Raw genomic sequence first — 20,792 nt, forward strand, 5'->3', positions numbered from 1 at the left:
TATAGTCCCTAAATAGTACTGTCTTTCCCTGGGTAATTTGAAAAGAAAATGAAGCTGGTAGTAATTTATTTAGTAGTACATGTATTTATGAATGAGTGCTTTTGAATGTATATAAACTCACCTGGGGAAAAATCAGAAGAATTTTAGGGAGATTGTAAAATTATGTTTACAGATAAATAAAATAAAAAGGAAAACATTTGGAAGCTTGAAAGACTGAATTGAAATGATATCATTATATTTTAAAAAAGACTTTTGAAAAGCTTTTTTCCTAAAAAAAACATTTTCCTTAGGGTAAATTATGAATATTTAAAGAGTCCATTACATATGGGAGAAAAATAAGACAATCTCAAAAACATTGCAAACTGTGTGGTTGCATCAGATTGGTTCATATATTTGAATGCTTGTTTTACAGTTGGTGGAAGTGTTTGGGAAGGATTAGGATTTGTGACTTTGTTAGAGGATGTGTATCTCTTATGGATAGGCTTTGAGATTTCAAAAACCCATGCCATCCCCAGTTCTCTCTCTCTCCCATCCTCTCTTTCTCTCTACCTCTCTATGTCTTGTGCTTATGGACAAGAATGCAAGCTATCAACTAGCAATGTAGTATTATGCCTGACTGCTGTCATGCTCCCTTCTATGATGGTCATAAGAACATGAGGCCCAAAGTAAATACTTTTTTTTTTAGTAAAAGTTGCCTTGGTCATGGTGTCTCTTTATGGAAACAGAAAAGTAACTAAAGCTGGGCTCTGACAGCACATGCCTTTAATCCCAGCACTTAGGAAGCAGAGGCAGGTGGATCTCTGTGAGTTCTAGGCTAGTCTGGTATACAAGGTCTAGTTCTTGGACAGCCACCAACACTACACAAAGAAAACCTGTCTCAAAAGACAAAATAAAAAGAAAAAAAGAAAAGTTACTAAGATATAGCCCAAACCTCATGAAGAACCCATTGAAGAAAATCTGTCTGTTGGTTATTCAGGGGGGAAGTATAACACACCTTTACTTAAAGAAAAAAATAAAACACTCAGAAATTTGTAAACTCTATCTTACTTATTATTCTGATAATAGTTGAGACAAAAAGAAATTATTTTTACACAAATACCTGATTTCCGTCCTTACTACTTTAAAGATATCACTGAAACACACACCACACACCACACACACACACCCACACACACACACAGAGAGAGAGAGAGAGAGAGAGACAGACAGACAGACAGACAGACAGACAGACAGACTGATGGACAGAGAGCACAGAAACAGAAACAGAGAACCCTATAAATGATAAATGACAATTCACTGCTCACTTATTTTATGGACTTTAAAAATAATTTTTTTTTATAAATCTAGTGGAATATGGGAGTACGTAAAATATACTATAAGAGCTATCTGACTCAAGTTTTTGTTGGGTATTTACTGCTTAAACAATGTAGATATTAGCAAATTATCCACTTAAAATACATGTTACAATTTGATTAAAATTAATATTGCCTGAGAATTTATAGTAGATTTTTGTCATTTTTCACATTAAGACCCTAGAACCATTCAGAGATGGCAAAGTCTTTAAGTCTATACTTGTGAACTCCAAAGTTGTAAAATAATAAATGTTGTTTATTTTAAACCAACTAATTTACAGAAACTATCTATAGTAATCACAAGAAACTAAACGCAGATACCAAAATAACTTTTCAATAAGAGAAAACACTCACATTCTTCTCAAATTTCCCCTATGGAGAAGTGTCTTCTTTCCACACTTCATCTTTATCCTAATTCCTCATTATATTGTCAGAGAAGCTTCCATTGTAAAAGGTTATGAGGGCCTTACAGTCGCTATCTCTGAGTTGTAGAGTCTTCCTTAAAACTAACAATCTTACTATTAAAGTAATCCATATGCACATGTTAACTTCACACACACAGCAAACAGTTTCATAAAACATGACGTTTATGAAAATTACTAAGAAAGAATCAGACTCATCAGATTAGAAGAGATATATATCAAGGTATATGATGGCCAGATAGATTATATAGATAGATAAGAGATAGATAGCGATATAGGCACATCTGTGTGTCTCTGTCTCTCCTCTCTGTCTCTCTGTCAGTACCTCTCTCATGTGTGTGTTTGTGTGTATGCCCATTTTAGCATTTCTTTCATTGTGTGTCATTTTCTCTTTTTGTATTTGTATCCTCAATTGAACAAACTGGAATATTTTAATATTTATAGAATTAACACCTAAGTCAGTATATGATTCAGAGAAACATCACAAGTCAATACATGAGGTTCAATAACATAAATAAACGTAGCATTTATAACTTACTCTTTTTAATAGTATACTACAGAATAGTGTACACTATAGAATAATGGAGTAAAGCACAATAAAACAGCTGGATTTATTTTATTGCAAGAAATGATTGAAGATTCTCCTTCATGGATGAGGGAGACAGAGAAAAGCTCAGGAGTCTCGTTAGGGAAGCCTAGCAATAAATCAAGTCCAGATTGGACAGAGGAGGAAAGATCAGCTGGATATTGAAGGTCACAATAGAGCAGTAGGTTGACTTTGGAAAAATAAATAGGGGTTAAAAGAACAGTTACATTTCACAGTTCAGCTAGGAAACTGGTCAAGGGTAGAAAGTTAACTGGAGTCTTGAGTTTGGGGGCAGAACTCTAAAGTTTAGCCTAGTAGACATCTCAATCTCAGTGCCCTGAATGATAAATTGTTTTGCTAAGCCCCTTTTACTACATTGATATTAAGAATCTTCCTGGTGCAAGTCCTGGTTACAACAGGATAGATAAGAAATAGGAAGACATCAGACAGACAGACAGACAAAACGCAGTAGTATATGACTGTAATCCATGTTACCTTAGAATCCGTGGCAGGAGAATCACAGGGTTAAGGGCAACCTAGGCTATGATGGTGTTAATTTCAGTCTATCTTGAGTAATTTAGTTTGGCTCTCAAAATAAAAAGGCTAATGTTTTGGTTTAGCATAAGCAAGGTCCTAGGTTCAATTCCTAGGACTGAACAAAGTAAATACATTAAAGTATAAATGGGCAGATTCCATCTCACGAGGAATTTATATTATCTCAGTTGACCTCTGCATCTGTACTCCCTATTCCTCAAGAAGAAGCTATGACTTTACGCTTTCAGCCTTGATTGAATGTCAACTATCATTTAAATGAGCTTTATAATCAGGATCTGTGGGTACAGCATTTTTTGATTAGTGAACCTGCTTTCTCATTGATCCTGAAGAAACTTAAATTTGCAAGGTATTTTTATGTTTTGTGTTATTTTGTCTTTCCAACAACTTGCAGTGTCTACAATGTCTGCATTTTACAGACTCTGTCCAAAGTTTATGTGCTCCAATTCTTGGGACATTTCTAGAAAATAGAATGTTCGTTGTTTGCTTCTTATACCTCTGTTGACTGCTGATTGTGAGCCATCTGAAATCTAAGACTGAACTCTAATAGTAAACAAAATTTTCTATCCTTTTGATTTTTATTTTATTCCATTGTTAGCAGATTTTGTTGCTCATTAAATAAAACATCTAGAAAATTTTCAGTTGAACACGAACTTGACCTTGAAACGTTTCTCTCTTAACTGGTTTGAGCTGCAAAAGCAAAGTACCTTTTGCAGGGAACTCACAACAATAGAAATTTATTGTTCACCATTCTGAGTGTTAGAAAGTCTAAGATCAAGGCACCAGCAGATTTCAGGCATGGTGAGGGCAGCCTGCTTCATCGAGTGATAGTGCCTTCTGCCTGTGTTCACGTATGTTTACCGACTCACTGTAGCACTCTGGGACCTTGATTATAAAAGAATTAATCCTATTTACAAAGGTAGTGCCCTTGGGACTCGATCACTTTCCAATGCCTCCACCTCCTAATAATTTAGGACTAAGTTTTGAAGTGAAAATGATAAGGGGACACAAGCATATCGATCAACAGTGTCTCAGCTCTTTGTGTACTCTCACCCCTTCTATTTAGTCACATGGCTCTGGGATCGACTTCTGTTCATCTTTGCCTCCTATTTTCTTATTCCAATTTTTTTTTGTACTTCTGATCTCTCAAGTACATTTTAACAGACACTTTTCTACTTACACTGATCTTGAAGCATGAAATTTCTTTTCAAGGCACTTAGGGAAATGGAAGTACTTAGAATGTTCATGAACAGAATGTCTTGTGAGCTGCAAAAGTTAATGTGAGTAAAGCTGATAGAAGAGTCAGCTCATCAAAGTTTTTACTCCTTAAAAAGCAGCTAGTTATAATCCCTTCATAAACAGCAAACACAGAGCAAGTGGTCTCATTTCCCTCCTGCTTAAAATAGACAACAGAAAACTAATAATTGATTTGTCGATTTACTGTGACTATTAATTCCCTACTCACAAAAGATGGACTTTTTAAATTTAGGATGCACATTTTCTTTCCCAATACAATTATTTGACTATATATAGATAAGTAATTTAAAGCCACCTAATGATTGTTTGAACATCTAAATGTAAAAACTGTTTATGCATTAGTAAATTAATCATTTAGAAAACCTGTAACCAATTGCATTAAAATAATATTAACTGATAAGTTAGGTGGGACTCATGATATTTTATGACATTTGGAAGTATGCCTTATCCATGGATTTGTAATATACCTTCATGGTGAACAACTTGATAAGCTTTACATAGAAAGAAAAGTGCTTTGTTATGTAAATGTATGCTGCATTAACCTACAAAAGTAATTTGCATTTTTTCCTATGCCATGACATTTACTAGGTGCAAGGCTTCATTGTATTGGGAAACATCTAGAAATTGTGAAAATGAGGATGGAAGCATGGCCAGAGGGTGTAGCTCAGTGGGAGAGTGCTTTCTTGACATGTGTGTACACACTAGGCTCTATTCCAGCAACTGCAAAAGAGTAAAAATAACAGCTCATATTCACAAATGAAATGTCAATGACCAATAGATTCAAAATATTTGTAATTATAGCATAATAATATAATGATGAATCACAATTTAAACTGACTTTATTATGCTCTGTAAGAATAATTTCTTAGGTATCAAATTGCCTATAATTTTCAAAGCTCATTAGAATAATAATCAATTCAGTCCTCAAATGCAGAACACAATTTGTATTCAATTTGATAATCAGCTGGCTTTTGAAATAACACATGCATTTGTTTCAATTATTGCACTTTAATTTTACTATTCTTTTCTCCAAATAAAGGAGTCTTTGGTATTGTGGTATGCAAACATAAACCATTGGCAATGGTAATACCACTAAATGAGCTTGCCAGTGGCATGCTTGTTAGTAACAAGTTAGGCATTTGTCTTTAATACTAGAGCTTATCATAAGAAATTGCTAGAGAGTTTTGATAAAATGTTTGCACCCAATTTCTTTGTTCTCTACATCTTTTTACCACTGCCCACAAATTTCATTTGTTGGATCTCTAAAGGAGGCTGGGAACCAATGCTCTCTAACATTTTGGGTATTCTTAACATTTATGGACAGACAATTTACACACACACACATACACACACACACACACACATATCTTTAAGTACATTTGTGTATATGGTACACAGATGTATGTTTCAAATATTTGAGCACAAGTATGCATGCCAGTGTATTGCATGTGTGTTTGTGTGTATGAGTCTGTCTGTCTGTCTGGTCTGTTCTGTCTGTCTATTGGACCAGAGGTTTATGCCGAGTCTTGCTGAATCTCTGCTCACTTGATTTCCTAAGTCAAGATGTCTCTCTGAACTTGTGGCTCACTGATTCAGCTGCTTTAGCTAGCCAGCTTGCTCCATGTATCCCCTGTTCCATCTATAGAGCACTTTATTTAGAGGCATAAATAGATATAATATGAAAAGTTGGTATCTACTAGGGGTTGGCAGGTAGTGTTTAAGTCTGCCTAGTGGAAACAAGCAGGAGGGAAAGCATCACAGAGGAAATATTGAGAAGTGTGTTAAAATGTATGTACACAAGAATAAGGAAAGCATAGAGGTATTATGGTGGTTTGAATAGAAATGGCCCCCATAGAGTCAAGTGTTTGAATGCTTGGCCTATAGGGAGTGGTACTATTAAGAAGGTGTGACCTTGTTGGAGGAAGTGTGTCACTGTGGGGACAGGCTTTGAGGTCTCATATTTTCCTGCCCAGGCTCAGTGACTGACTGACAGTTCTTCTTCCTGATGCCTGCAGGTCCATGTGTAGAACTCTAAGATCCTTCACTAGCACCAAGTCAGCCTGTATGCCACCATGTTTCCTGCTACGAAGATAATAGACTAAACCCCTAAGGTGTAAGCCAGCCTCAATTAAACTTTTTAAAATGAAGTTTCCATGGTCATGCTGACTATTCATAGCAATAAAACCCTAACTAATACAGGTATAATTTAGATTACCGACATAGGATATGTAATTTTATAGAATAGTGAAGGTCATGATAAGGTGAAAATGGTTGGCCAATGGCGTGAGTTAACAGTGCTGTGAATGAAAACATGAAGATAAAAAGATATGTTCGATTCCTGTTAGGTTTTGATTTTATAATCTAGATAGCAGGTAAACACAACACTATTGATTCACAGTAGAGACTTTGGTATTACTGAAATTTATAAAGATGACTTTCTTATTAAATCAACCTGCAAATCTTATAAATGGACTCTTCAATTTTTCCTACAATGGGCTAAAAATACAAATATCTATATTAAAGAATTTTTAATTTCTGTTGACCCAACCCTTTACCCCGATTGCCAAAATAGGGATGATGATCACATTAAGTTGATGAAAACCACTACACAGAAGCTGTAATTAATAAGGCAAGGATATACCCTTCCAAGTAAGTTAGGGAAGTTAGGTACTGCTATTTCTCAAGTAAAGGGATTCAGGAGCAAGGATATATCCACATTGAAATTTTGTAGAGAAAGGGAAGTAACAGGTAGGCGTGGTGGTGCAGGCCTATAATCCACTTGATGGGTTGAGCCAGAAAAGCTGCAATTTCAAGGCTTGCCTGGGTTACAGGCAGTGTTCAAAGGATTCTCTGTTTCTCATAGTCAATTGGTTTAATTCCCGAAATGTATTTTAAAAAGTACAAGTACAAATGTCTACTGGAATAGCTTATAGATGCTTCTACTTTTCTTAACAACTGTGTGGGAAGAAAATAATCATAACTGTATCTCTGTGTTGCCAGATTCCTAAAGAATACTTTATCACTGGATTTTACCTCCAGGGTCTCTGTATCATATGATGGAATGTTTCTCCCTTCATGATGAACTTGAATTTTTCCCTTGAGCTCGTTGGTTCTGAGAAGATAGATCTTATTACATTAGTATTCCTATACACATTGCAGATCAATTTCTACCATGCTCTAATCTGCAGCATGATGAATTCATACACAATGGTAGATTTATATTCTATGATTGTCTTTGTGAGTCCTGCTGCTAGCTTACATTGTCTTTAAGGTAGCTCCACAGAGAACCTGCATTTTCTTATATCAACACTGGATTTTCCAATAGTGGAATCATACTCTGACCACTAGACTAATACTCACATAGGCATGTTTTATTTAGCTTATATCACATTAAAATGAATTTTAACCCCCTTATCCATGTTTTTATCCAAATCATTGTGGTCTCAGTCTTTCACCAAAGTATTATATCTGACCTAATTTTACTCACTTATATAAAGTTGACTCTGATTCACACTCTGCCACTCCCATACTACAGAATATGTACTTTCTTCCACAAATTATAGCTAGCAATTGAGAATATAATGTTTGGTTTACAACAGACATTAAGTTCAGGGTTAAGAATTAGCATGCTATACAGGACAGAGAAATCAGAGGAGTATAGGTCTGGATGTAAGACACATGTACCACAAAGTACAATAAGTAGCAGCTGGAAAAATAGCTGCCAATATACTTCTTGCTTTGAAAACAAGGGTACATGAGTTCAATTCCCAGCATGCACAGCAAAGAAACAAGTATGGTGGTGCTTTCTTGTAATGCTAGCTCTGGGAGATAGATTCAAGGCATAGATTTGGGTCTCATTGGTCAGCCAGCCTATGGTACTTGATGAACTCCAAGCTGGTTGGAGATCCTGTCACAAATAAATGGTGTATCGTACCTTGATAATAGCCTTAACGTTGTTCTCTGTCTCCCACACTTGCACCCGTGAATGTACATGCATATGCATAAACAAAAAATAGAATGTCAGAATTTGTTGGAGAGAGAAGCAAAGGGTTTATAATCTAAGAAAATTAAAATACATTCAAAATGAATCACAAGCCTAGCTCTGTCCTTATTAGGTTATGGAGGAGACATAATAAATATTATATTTAAATTAATAAGACATAGATTAATCAAAGATGACAAGTACATCAGATACTAAGTCTAAAAGAAAAGATAGATCTTATGATAACTATTGGTTATCTTATCTTTGTCTGGTACAAGCCCTAACTTCCACATCTATATACTTGCCCCAAAATATAGGTATACAGTAGCTATTGAGTCTAGATCTTACTCCTAATGCTGTAACAATTTGTTTGAAATTTGTAACTATAACCCAATCTATGCCAATCAGGATTTCTCTCTGAGATTTAAATATTGAGTTAGACTTCCAAATCCATGTTTCTTCCTATTATAAAGTTAGCTAACCTAATCTATCTCCACATCCTTTTACCTCTCTGAATAGTCATAGTCCACCTTTAAAAAATGATGTTCCACAGAAAGGGAAAAAAATTCAGAACATGTCGGTATTGCTACAGTGTTTCTTGTGATCTCCAACCCTCATGCTTTTTAAATGATTTTTCACTTACAACCATGGCACTGACTATGAAATATCAGAAAGTGTCACACTTCAAATTTGAATTGCCTTGTAGAACTGAGTAAATTCTTTCCATTACATCTTCCCTCAGATACACCAGGCTAAAAAGCCTAAGCTTACAGACCAAACTATCTTCAGAATACTAAGTAAATAGAATGAGAGATCACAGTGCCCACTTTTAGTATAATGAAGTGGAAGACAATCCATTGAAGAAGGTGAGAAGGAATGACTTGTTCCTATCGCATGTAGTTCAATTCGAAGCAGCCAAAATTGAACTCCACTTTGGGAAAAGTGAATGAAAATCAACCATGAGACTTTTTTTTGCCTTAAATCCAGTATCAAATTTATCACAGGAAAACCTACCCCTGAACAGAAGGAAAGAAAAATAAAGAGAAGGGCAAGGAAAAAAAAAGAGGAGAGAAGAGAGGAGAAGGGTGGAGACAGTTGGAAAGGGAGGAGAGGAGAAGAAAAATAGACAAAGGTAAAGCTAGTCAATACAAGTCAACCAATAGCCAGGCTGTGGGGGTGCACACCTTTAATTCCAGCACTTGGGAGGCAAAGGCAGGCAGATCCCTGTAAGCTTGAGGTCAATCTGGACTATAAACTGAGTTCCAGGACAGCCAGGGCTACATGGAAAAAAACTTGTCTTGAAAAACCAAACCCCCCAAAGAGAGAAAGAAAGAAAGACAAAAAGAAAGGAAGAAAGAAAGAAAGAAAGAAAAAGAAAAAAGAGAGAAGCCAATAGCAAAAGTTCTTTTTTATATATATATTTATTTATTTATTATGTATACAATATTCTCTCTGCATGTATGCCTGAAGGCCAGAAGAGGGCACCAGACCTCATTACAGATGGTTGTGAGCCACCATGTGGTTGCTGGGAATTGAACTCAGGACCTTTGGAGGAGCAGGCAATGCTCTTAACCGCTGAGCCATCTCTCCAGCAAAAGTTCTAAATTAAGCCAGGCAGTGGTGGCACACGCCTTTAATCCCAGCACTCGGGAGGCAGAAGCAGGCGGATCTCTGTGAGTTCGAGGCCAACCTGATCTACAAGAGCTAGTTCCAGGACAGGCTCTAAAAAAATGCTGCAGAGAAACCCTGTCTCGAAAAACCAAAAAAAAAAAAAAAAAAAAAGAAAAAAGAAAAAAGAAAAAAAAGTTCTAAGTTAACCTTTTTTTAAAATAGCTATTTTTTTTAGGTATAAATAAACTCTGCCCATGCTTTCCTCTCTAGGCTATTGAGACACTGCCTTGCTTCTTTATTTCAATTTGTATATCTAAAGAGTGGCTCAAAGAAAATCCTGTCCCATTTGCCCTGAAATTCACAGCAGCAGGAACTGCTTTTGATTGAACGTTCTTTCATATGCAGTTATTGATATCCTCTGTGACACAGTCTCACCTGAAACTTAAACGTCACTTAGCATTCTCATCAAATTTTTGCTTGTTTTATCACCCAATATATAAGAATAGCACTTCTGCTTTCTAGTGGAAAGTCTTAATAATAAACATCTTTGGAGTGGAAACACATTATTCTTAGGAAGCAAAAAGTTTTTTAACAGACATAAGTAATCATGCATGAAATAATATCTTCATATGCATTCATTTAATAATACAGTATGTGGTGGATAATTCTGAAGGGAATATAATTATTTATAAAGGACTGTGAATAATAATTACAGTACTTAAGAATAATACAAATATAGCTCAAATAATTTTAGTAAAGGAGTGAATTTTCCAGGAAGCATTTCAGGAAATCAATTAATTTAAAAGTCATAAAATTTCCAAGATAATTTCACTATCATCTGAGAATTCATGCTCATAAAGTCATTCAATTTTTTTCTTTTAGGAAGAGACAATAAAACTACTTTCTGACTGTCCTCTCAGCTATTTCACAAGGGAGTTTCTTACTGAATATTTGTACCAGTAATGTTGGTTTTGCCTAGAACTGTGAGTATTCTGTTTCTGGCTTGATGTGCTCAGTTTCATTTTTTTAAAGCTTTTTCTGGAGAACATATATTTTCCCTTTGTTTCTTCCTATACAAAGAGTTGCCAAGTTTCTGCAAACCCAATTCTTCAGAAAGTAAGTCCAGGAAAGCCCTGCACTTCTGTTAAACTAGAAGCCAAAAGAACATTCAGAACATGAAAATGTCTTTTTTCTGCTTGTTTGAAGAGGTAATTGTACAGAAGTAGGAGGAAGAGGGGATGACTGAGTCCTTTAGAGCCCTGAACAACTTCTCAGCCTTTTCTCCTACTTCTTGTCAAGTTGAGCAGGTAGAGTCAACTTTCGATTTATTTCAAAACAGGTGAATTTAGACAGACAAAAACTGTACTAGGCTTTTAATTTTCTTTTTGTTATTGAGTAGTTACTGTAATTTATAAACATAAACTGGTTACATATTTTTAATAACTTATTTTTAAAAACCTCTAGTTTTTCTGAGAAAGAGCCCTTAATTTTATAGATGGTGATTGGAAGGATGCCTTTTCGAATGATTTTGCTGTGGGGTTTAGGTTTTAAAACCTTATGGTTACTCTACACATGAAAACATATGGCGTGTTTAGCAGCATATGTTTAGGAAAATATTTGTGATATCTTTGTTCATAAAGTGTTAAGTTAAATCACAATGTATAAGCTTTAGTTTTCAAATAAAAATCAAGTTCAAATGAGGTGGTTGCCACGATAGTATAATAAAAAGAGATATATAAATTTGAGAAAAATAAAAGAAACAAAATTCTCCTGTCAAGAATGAGAAATATATTGGAACAACATGTCTGAATGTATTGTATGTATATATCAAAATCGTCTAATGAAACACTTAACTTTGTACAACTCATAACTATAGATGCTAATAAAAAGGAAACAGTACTTTCATGATAGTTATTACTTTGACTAATAAACTGCACCATGGGGTGTTATGTATTTAACAAAATGGAGGCAAGTAATAGAGCAGGGTGGCCCTCAAAATATATCACCTCTGAAAACAATGTATTTTGTCCCAATTAAACATGAGATGCCATTACTTAAATATTGTATTCTACAATACCATTTTTCAAATATTTAAAAGGAAATACCATTTATTGTGAAGCCAATGAATGAATTTACTACTCCCTATTAGGAGGCAAAACGTTCCCTTCTTCTCTACTGACAAAACTAAAGGGAAACATTGGCAATGATGGGTGTATGGTCCTTTGTCCAGGACAATGGCACAGGCAGTTTCAAATCCATGAGCCCCATCTTATGATAGTGTAAAAGTCTGCATTACCACAGAAAGAAGTAATGAGCATGATTATTCAATTACAAAAGGGTTCTCATATAAAATCAGTCACCACAGAGTATCTTTAAATAGCACATTTCCCTTGTGAGTATAAATCTTCCAGTGATCATTAGCTGCTTAAAAGAGACTAGAGGACAGAGACCCTTAAAATTGACATGTTAAGCCACTACTAATTAGAAATCAATCAAAAATGAAGGAAGCACTTCTTTGAAATTATGATGATTCAATTTACCCACAGATCTGCAGGAGCATACTTAGGCAGTAGAGTGAAGTTTGACTGGAATGCTAAGTGTTTTAACATTTTACTGTAAAATCTTCGTATTCCCCTTTCATAATCACATTCCAGCATAAGTTATTTTTCATGGAGAGTCTTCATATAATTTAGGAGTTCTCATTTATTTAGCCAAAATTCAAGACAAAATTTATGGATGAACATCTTTCTCTATATCCAAACTCTAAATGATGTGAGTCTTTTTATAGTCTCCTTTTTAATGGACATCAGTCACATGGGGCATGCTCTTATTCTGAAACCTCCTTCAGTATTCTGCACCAGAATGTCCATTGATGGGTTTATTTCTCATAAATTGGCATTTGCTTTGCAAATTCCTGAGCAGTTCTTGCTAACATAGGACACTTGCAATATTTTTCTGTGCTAGTAAACTTCAGACATGAGGAGTGATTTAGGATGTTTCCCCATAGTGGTGCTTCTGCTGGGAAAACAGTGTCTTTGCAATAAAATGAATATGGCTAGCACAGAGATCTTCATGAAGAGCTTGACAGCAAGAATGGTTTGATACTTTGTTTTGTAAAATTAGTCTCATGTTTATAGTTTTTAAGAAATAAACCAGAATTTCATTCTTTTATAATAATAATCTTAAAAATACTTCATTTTCATCTCCTGAAACTGAGAAGCTTCTGTAAAGCAAGGGACACAGTCAATAAGACAAAAAGGCAGACTACTGAATGGGAAAAGATTTTCACCAACCCCATATCAGACAGAGGATTGATCTCCAAAATATATAAGGAACTCAAGAAATTATGCATGAAAATTCCAAATAATCTAGTTAAAAATGGGGTACAGACCTAAACAGAGAATTCTCAACAGAAGAACTTAAATGGCTGAAAGCCACTTAAGGAAATGTTCAACATCCTTAGCCATCAGAGGAATGCAAATCAAAACAACTCTGAGATACAATCTTATATCAATCAGAATGGCTAAGATAAAAAACACCAATGATAGCTTATCCTGGAGAGGATGTGGAGTAACGGGAACACTCCTCCATTGATGGTGGGAATGCAAACTTGTACAACCACCATGGAAATCAGTGTGGTGGTTTCTCAGAAAATTGGGAACCAACCTACCTCAGGACTGAGCAATATCACTCTTGGGCAAATACCCAAAGGAGGCTAAATCATACTACAAGAACATGTGTTCAACTATGTTCATAGCAGCATTATTTGTAATAGCAAGAGCTTGGAAACAGCCTAGATGCCCCTCAACTGAAGAATGGATAAACAAAATGTGGTACATTTACACAATGGAGTACTGCTCAGAGGTTAAAAAAAAACAAAAACAAAAAACAAACAGTGACATTTTGAAATTTTCATGCAAATGATGGAAATAGAAAGAAAACATTCTAAGTGAGGTAAGACAGACCCAGAAAGATGAACATGGCATATATTCACTCATAAGCACATACTAGTTGCATAACAAAGATAACGAGCCTATAGTCCATGACCCTAGAGAAGCTAATTAAGAAGGTAACGCTAAGAAAAACATATGTATATCCCCTTGATATTTTCTTACCCCATTCTCTTTTGGATGGATACTTTGCTCAGCCTAGATATAGTGGGGAGGGCCTTGGGCCTTCCTCAAAGCAATGTGCCTCTAAGGAATGGATGGGGGGAAGAGGGGAAAGTGGAAGGAATGGGAAGAGGGGAGGAAGTGGGAATGGTGATTGGTATGTACAATGAAAAAAGATAGTTTGTTTTCTTTTTAAAAAATTAAAATTGTTGATAAAAATTATTTCATTTTCATCCTGTTGGCATTTACAAATTTTCATTGTACAGTGTCTATTAAACTCTCTCTCTCTTTAAAATAAGACTAGGGAGCATGTTATTCTTTTATAGCTTATGTACTTATGTACTTACTTTTTGTTAACACATTTTGACAGATGTGATGATTGAGAAGTATGAAATCAAAACTAAATTCATAGGCGTATTAAAGTATAAAGATTAATATGCATGTGAGTTCTTATGGGGAGATGGAACCTAATTTTCCAAACTATTATCCCTCCTACAATAAACCTTATACATGTTGCTATAGTATTGCATTCTAGGAAGAATATAAGCATGATCAAACAAACACTGGTGTTCAGAACTCTATTCATTGCATGAAAACCCTTCTACTCCTAAAACTAAACACTAATGACTTAATACATGCCAGGAGATATGGACTAATCCTTTGTTTTGCTATCTGAATAAGTACCCACAATGATTCTAAAGTGGCACTATTATTATAGTATCTATATTTTACAATTTGTATTAATTCTCTGAAAATTTCATACATGTATGCAATGTATCTTAGTTATATCCATCTCTCATATGGCCCTAAAGTTTCTCCCAGGATCTTCCCAAATTTACTGTGGTCGGTGATACTCTAGTGTTGATTCTAGATACTATAAGCAAAGGAGGCTGAGCAAGCCAGGAGGAGCAAGCAATGAAAAAAAAAGCCAGTAAGCATCATTCCTCCAAAGGCCCTGCTTCCCTTCCCACCTCCAGTTTCCTACCCTGAATTTCTGTTGTGATTTTCCATTGATGAGTGTGACTTAAGACTTATAAGAAGAAATTAACCTTTTATTTCCCATTTTTTGTTTGTTGGTCATGTTTTTTTATCACAGCACTAGAACTCCTAAGAACAATAAATAAATAAATAAATAAATAAATAACACAGATTTGAGGTATTGCTGTCACAGACCTGACCATATTACAGACCTGACCGTGTCATTTTTTTTTTTTGGATGATGATAGTGGTATTTGAACTTTGGGCTGGAAAGACTGTTGAGTACTCAGAGCTCAGTGGGATATTCTGTAGAATATAAGAGTATTGAGAGCTCTGTAGATGATGGAATCCTGGCTTGTGAAGTTTCAGATGGAGGTAAAGACTATCAGGCCCATTAAGCACTTTGAATTAAGAATTTGTGGTTTGGGTCAGCTGAAGCTATGATTAAGAAACCAGCAGAGCGAGTTCTATGGCAGGTTCCTAAGTTACACAGAGAAACCCTGTCTCTAAAATCAAAACAGAAAACAAACACAAAAACCAGACGAACTAAAGTGAAAAGTTTGCTTTTATGTCTAACAAAGTTTATTTGAGAAACTAAAGTTAGGCTAATATAGATGTTTTTGTTAACAGCGAAAATAATATTTTTATAAAGACTTAAAATATGGATGCTATTATTTTTCACTCCAGAGAAAGCAAAGCAAAAACCCAGCTAGTGTTCCTATCTGCGGGAAGGAACATCGCCACTTTCATACTCTAGCAGTACAATATTTTTTTTTTAAAAAAATTGAACAGTATTCTAACCTACTTTCACATATGAACATCCAATTCAATACTTGGTTTAATATTTTTTGAGGTATTGATATAAAATGTTTCCCAATCCTAGATTCTCATGTTCAGTTTAGTAAAGTAGTAACTATGTAAAAACTAGATGCTTTGTTTCAAGAAAATAACAGCTATATACACAGGCCTAAGAAACCTATTTCAAACTAATTTTCACTCCATAAGATAATTATCTATAGTGTTTTATTGCAATTAAAACTCAGATATGTGTTTTTTAATAAATACATTTCATATGCTGATGTGGAATTTTCCCTCTGTGTACTGTGATTACCATTAATGAATAAAAAAACTGGATTGGCCTATTGATAGAACAGAACTAGGTGGGGAAAGCTAGGCTGTATGCTGGAAGAAAGAAGAACAGATTCAGAGAGAAGCCATGGAACCACCACCAGAGTCAGCCCTGCCGAAACTTTGCTGGTAAGCCACTGCCACATGGTGATATACAGATTCATAAAAATGGGTTAAATTAATTTGTAAAAGTTAGCCAATAAGAAGGTAGAGCTAATGGGCCAAGAAGTGATTTAATTCATACAGTTTCTGTGTGATTATTTCAGGTCTAAGCTAGCTAGGCAGTTGAGTACCAACAAGCAGCCTTCTCCCAACAACATGCCACATACATTTAATATATTCTACACCATACAAATCACAGCAATAAAGGTAAAAAAATTATGTATATTAAAAACCCATTTAGTAATATGTAACTTCCATTACAAGGAATCTTTCCTATAAATATATTGACTGCAATCTGTCATAAAAGTTTTGATCACTTTTCATTGAATTTCCTTAAAATTTAAAAATTTGTGCTCTATAGTATGGTGAAAGCAGGCAAGTAGGACCGACCAATTTCTAGCATGGTGTTAAAAAATTAGCCTACAGCCGGGCAGTGGTGGCGCACGCCTTTAATCCCAGCACTCGGGAGGCAGAGGCAGGCGGATCTCTGAGTTCGAGGCCAGCCTGGTCTACAAGAGCTAGTTCCAGGACAGGCTCTAGAAACTACAGGGAAACCCTGTCTCAAAAAGCCAAAAAAAAAAATTTAGCCTACAGTTCAGTTAAGTAAACGTATATACAGCTATATGATATATAAATACAGATATATAGTATATGTGTTCATTTTCTAAGATTTATTTACAAATCTGAGCTTTTATATCAATTGCTTTCCTTTAGATATTAACACCTGGAAAAACCTGGTTTCATAAGCAAAAGCAAAGAGATTTGCTTCTTAACAAGATAACATATGAGAATAAGTTATTAAATATAAATCAGAGCACATCTGTTGATGATTTTCAGTGCAGGCTTCTCATCACATTGTCTTTTAGAAGTATTGGAGCTGTAGACCTTTCGTAGTTGCCAAATTGGAGTTGTAAATAAGATGCACCATACTATGTCAAAGGTAATTTGGATTTATACTCATTTGAATCTCTGGTAACAATAGAATATGCTATCCTTTACTCTGGGTTCATCTAGAGAGTGTTCTTGGCCATACAGGCAGATGGATTTCTAAATGACAGGGCTCAAGCTCAACAAGTCAATTATACCTGTCTTTTTGATTCCTTGGACTGCAACAGTCTGAAGGGACTATGTTGGTTTTTTTTTTTCCTGGTTTGACTTTCAGAGTCAACACTGTATCTTCTGGGCCTTTTGCCCAATAATTCTCTGTCCATATATTTGTTGATGTCTGAGTTATTTAAAAGAGACATGATTTTTCTTTAACATTTAGAAATAGCGTGCAGATGCTACATGAAGTAGAAATTCCAGGTTGTCATCATTTATTAATCTCAATTCAAACCTGTCATGTTATGTATTTTATGTGTATTTACTTAACATTGCATTACTTTTTCTCTAAGTACTTTGGGTTTTAATGCCTTTTGTTTTCTACAGTGGAACAATCTTAATAATCAATACCAGACATTTCTTATTTGAAAAGATAAAGGCTTAGGACAGGACACAGAGAACACATAAAAGGAAAGCAGGACATGCCAAGTGAATGTGGAGATGAAAGGCAAACCTATGAATTGAATAGCTGTAGTTTTTCTTATTATTATTGTGTGTGTGTGAGAGAGAGAGGGTGGCAGAAGGAGAGAGGAGAGTTCGTATGTGTCGTGTGCACACAAATGTGTGCAGTTGTAGTGCAAATGTGATCTTGTGCAGAGGCCAGAAAGGAATGTCAATGTCCTGCTTTATCACGCTTCACCTTGTTCCACCGAGACACGATCTTTCACTGAACCTGGCTCTCAGCTGGCTTCCAGAAAGGCTCAGTGACTCTCTAGTCTCCATCCCCTACCCCGTGTACAAAACTGATGGTATCCACCCCGGCTTCTTCTGTGGGTGTGGAGGACTTCTACTCAGATCATATGCGTGCTCAGCAAGTGCTCTTACACACTGTGCTATCTTCCAGCTCAGACTTATTATTAAGCATACTATTATTTGTAGGGAAAAGCCAGATATTTAGAGTTACCAGAGTTGATTAGATATATATTTGGTTCAACTAGAATATTAAAATTAGGTGATCAGATATGTAACAGCCCAGCTTTGTATAGTTCCATATGTGTTTTCTAATAAAACAGTCAAGAGTTTTATTATAAGATTCTTAACCATTGACATGAGACTGAATTAGCTTTCATTATACAGTTTGAGATAGGGCCCTGAAATCATGGCCAGTGATATTGGCCCTGGAAGATTCCTGAGCTTTTTTTTTTTAAGATGCAGGATGACTCTTGTACAGATACTTTATCACTGATGTAAGCTACTCAGCTCTGAAAACCACTCAATGACTTTTCACTGAGACACCTTTCTTATTATTTGAAGGCCATATATTCAGACTGTTGGAATTGCTAGCTTTCCTTATCCAAGAAAGACAAAATTGAAGTCTTTATACAAATGATAAGTCAAAGTCAAAATTGTAAAACCTGGTATTTCTAGGTGCCTGGAATCTTTTATTAATACTTTTTCAATTTTCACTTCTTTTTCTTTCAGACAAAGACTTACTAAGTAGCCAAAGATGGTGTGGGCAGTACTAGGTATCCCAGGCACATCTGGAATTTGCAATTCTTTTGCTAATACCTCTACAGTGATAAAATTTCAGGCATGCAACACCTGTTTCTTTTTTGGATCCACTATTCAACCATTAACAGCAATAGGTGGATTGTTCGTTCAAATAGACTGTTACCAAAAGAGACATATATTTAGGCTACATTTATCCATTTAATGAATTATTTATCTTATGTGCTAAAAATAGGAATTAGGAAATATTACAGAAATATTGTATAAAATAATCAAAATTCCAGATTGATGCCTTAAATTCAATTGGTTAAAGAAATCTGACTTTTTTTGACCAATGTTAATAAGGGAGTTAGTGCTTTGTGAAAAGGCATCTCCGTGTTTCTTCAAATGAGTGCATAGGAAACACTCCAAATAACATGGGACCTTTTCATCTCCCTGTGATGTGGTTGCTTAGTCTTTATGATTGTTTTCCAGGAAAAAAATACTAAAACCAACTTTACAAATTATTCCATTTATGAAAGGTAAAAGGCAAAGACCATCTTCTCACTCCTCCCACTCTTCAGCTGGACTCCAGGAGCTCAGCTCAGTGCTCCACTGCAGGTCTCTGCCTCTACTTCCATCAGTTACTGGATGAAGGGTCTATGCTGACATTTAAGATATTCATCAGTCTGACTACAAGGCAAGGCTACTTCAGGTATCCTCTTCTCTATTGCTTAGGGTCTTATCTGGGGCCATTCTTGTGTATTCCTGGAAATTTCTCTAGTGGCAGGTTTCTCATTAGCCCCATAATGACTCTCTCAATCAAGATAGAACGTTTATTGCTCTCCCTCTCTGTCCTTCTTCTATCTTGACTATCCCATCCCCTCAAGTTCTCCTCATCCCTCCCCTTCTCCTCTCATCTTCCCCTTCCACTTTCCCTTTTCCTCCCACCCTCATGTTCTTAATTTTGTCAGTAGATCTTGTCTATTTCCCCTTTCCAGGTGGATTTATATGTTTCTCTTATGATTCACCTTGTTACTTAGCTTCTCTAGGATTCAGAACTATAGGCTCAATATCCTATGCTTATAGCTAGTATTCACTTATGAGTGAGTGCATACCATATTCATCTTTCTGGGTCTGGGTCACCTTACTCAGAATTTTCCCCAAATTTACAGTTAAGAATTAATAACTAAATGGACAATAGATTATTTCTAGTTGTAAAAATTAAGTGCATTTTTGTTCTTTAATGATTTATGTAAGGAGTTCCTTAAGTACATGAATATACAATTGAAATATACGTTTGAAATCTTTTTTTCTTAATCACTAAAAACGAATACATTTCTACAGAAGTTTTTTTCTGTCTGTTGACCTATTTCTCTTCATTGCACATTTGAAATAAAATAAAAATGCAAGGAAAATAATACATTATGTACATTCTAATTAAGAGGAGATTTGAAACAATATGCTTATGTTATGAGTAAAGATCATTACATTTTATCTTTGTTTCTAAAACTGATTCACAATTTCCTTGTTTGTGTACCCAATTTAGGCAAAAATCTTATACTTCTTCCAATATAAATTTGATATAATTCCTGTTTATGTACAGTTTCATGTTTATGTGTATTGTGTCCATGATCTCATGTATAAATCTACTAGTTTCTTTATCAAAGGCAACTTACTCAAATTTTGGTAATACGTTATGAAAAACTTAATTAACATATTATAATTTTCTTATGGTATATTCATTACATCTAACTACTATCATAAGCTCCTTTATTCTTGACCCAATATGTTGCAAGTTTTACCCAATTTCTTAGAAATACATGTCTGCAGAACTTATCACAATGTATATATAAACATGACCACTCTTGAGAACTCAGCATTATACTTAAAAAATTGCAATAATATTCAGTACTAGGGCTCAAATCTCAGGCCCTGTAATACCAAGCAAATACTCTCCCACAGATGTGTCTCTTTTACTTGGATGAAATTTTTAGCACATGTTTTTATTATAATATTGACTTTTATTTTAGTGAACTTGAACCTTTTTATCAATTTCAAAAATTGTATTTTAATTCATTATGTAGAATTATAGATCACATGGCTCCATACTGTCTATTT

General features: G+C 35.1%; 1 protein-coding gene across 1 annotated transcript in view; it reads right to left on the reverse strand.

The window, feature by feature from the left end:
- Il1rapl1 (interleukin 1 receptor accessory protein like 1) overlaps positions 1-20,792 on the reverse strand; it is a 655,686-nt gene that overhangs the window by 300,853 nt on the left and 334,041 nt on the right.

The sequence above is a fragment of the Arvicola amphibius genome, chromosome X, assembly GCF_903992535.2.
Source record: "Arvicola amphibius chromosome X, mArvAmp1.2, whole genome shotgun sequence".
Taxonomy (NCBI): domain Eukaryota; kingdom Metazoa; phylum Chordata; class Mammalia; order Rodentia; family Cricetidae; genus Arvicola; species Arvicola amphibius.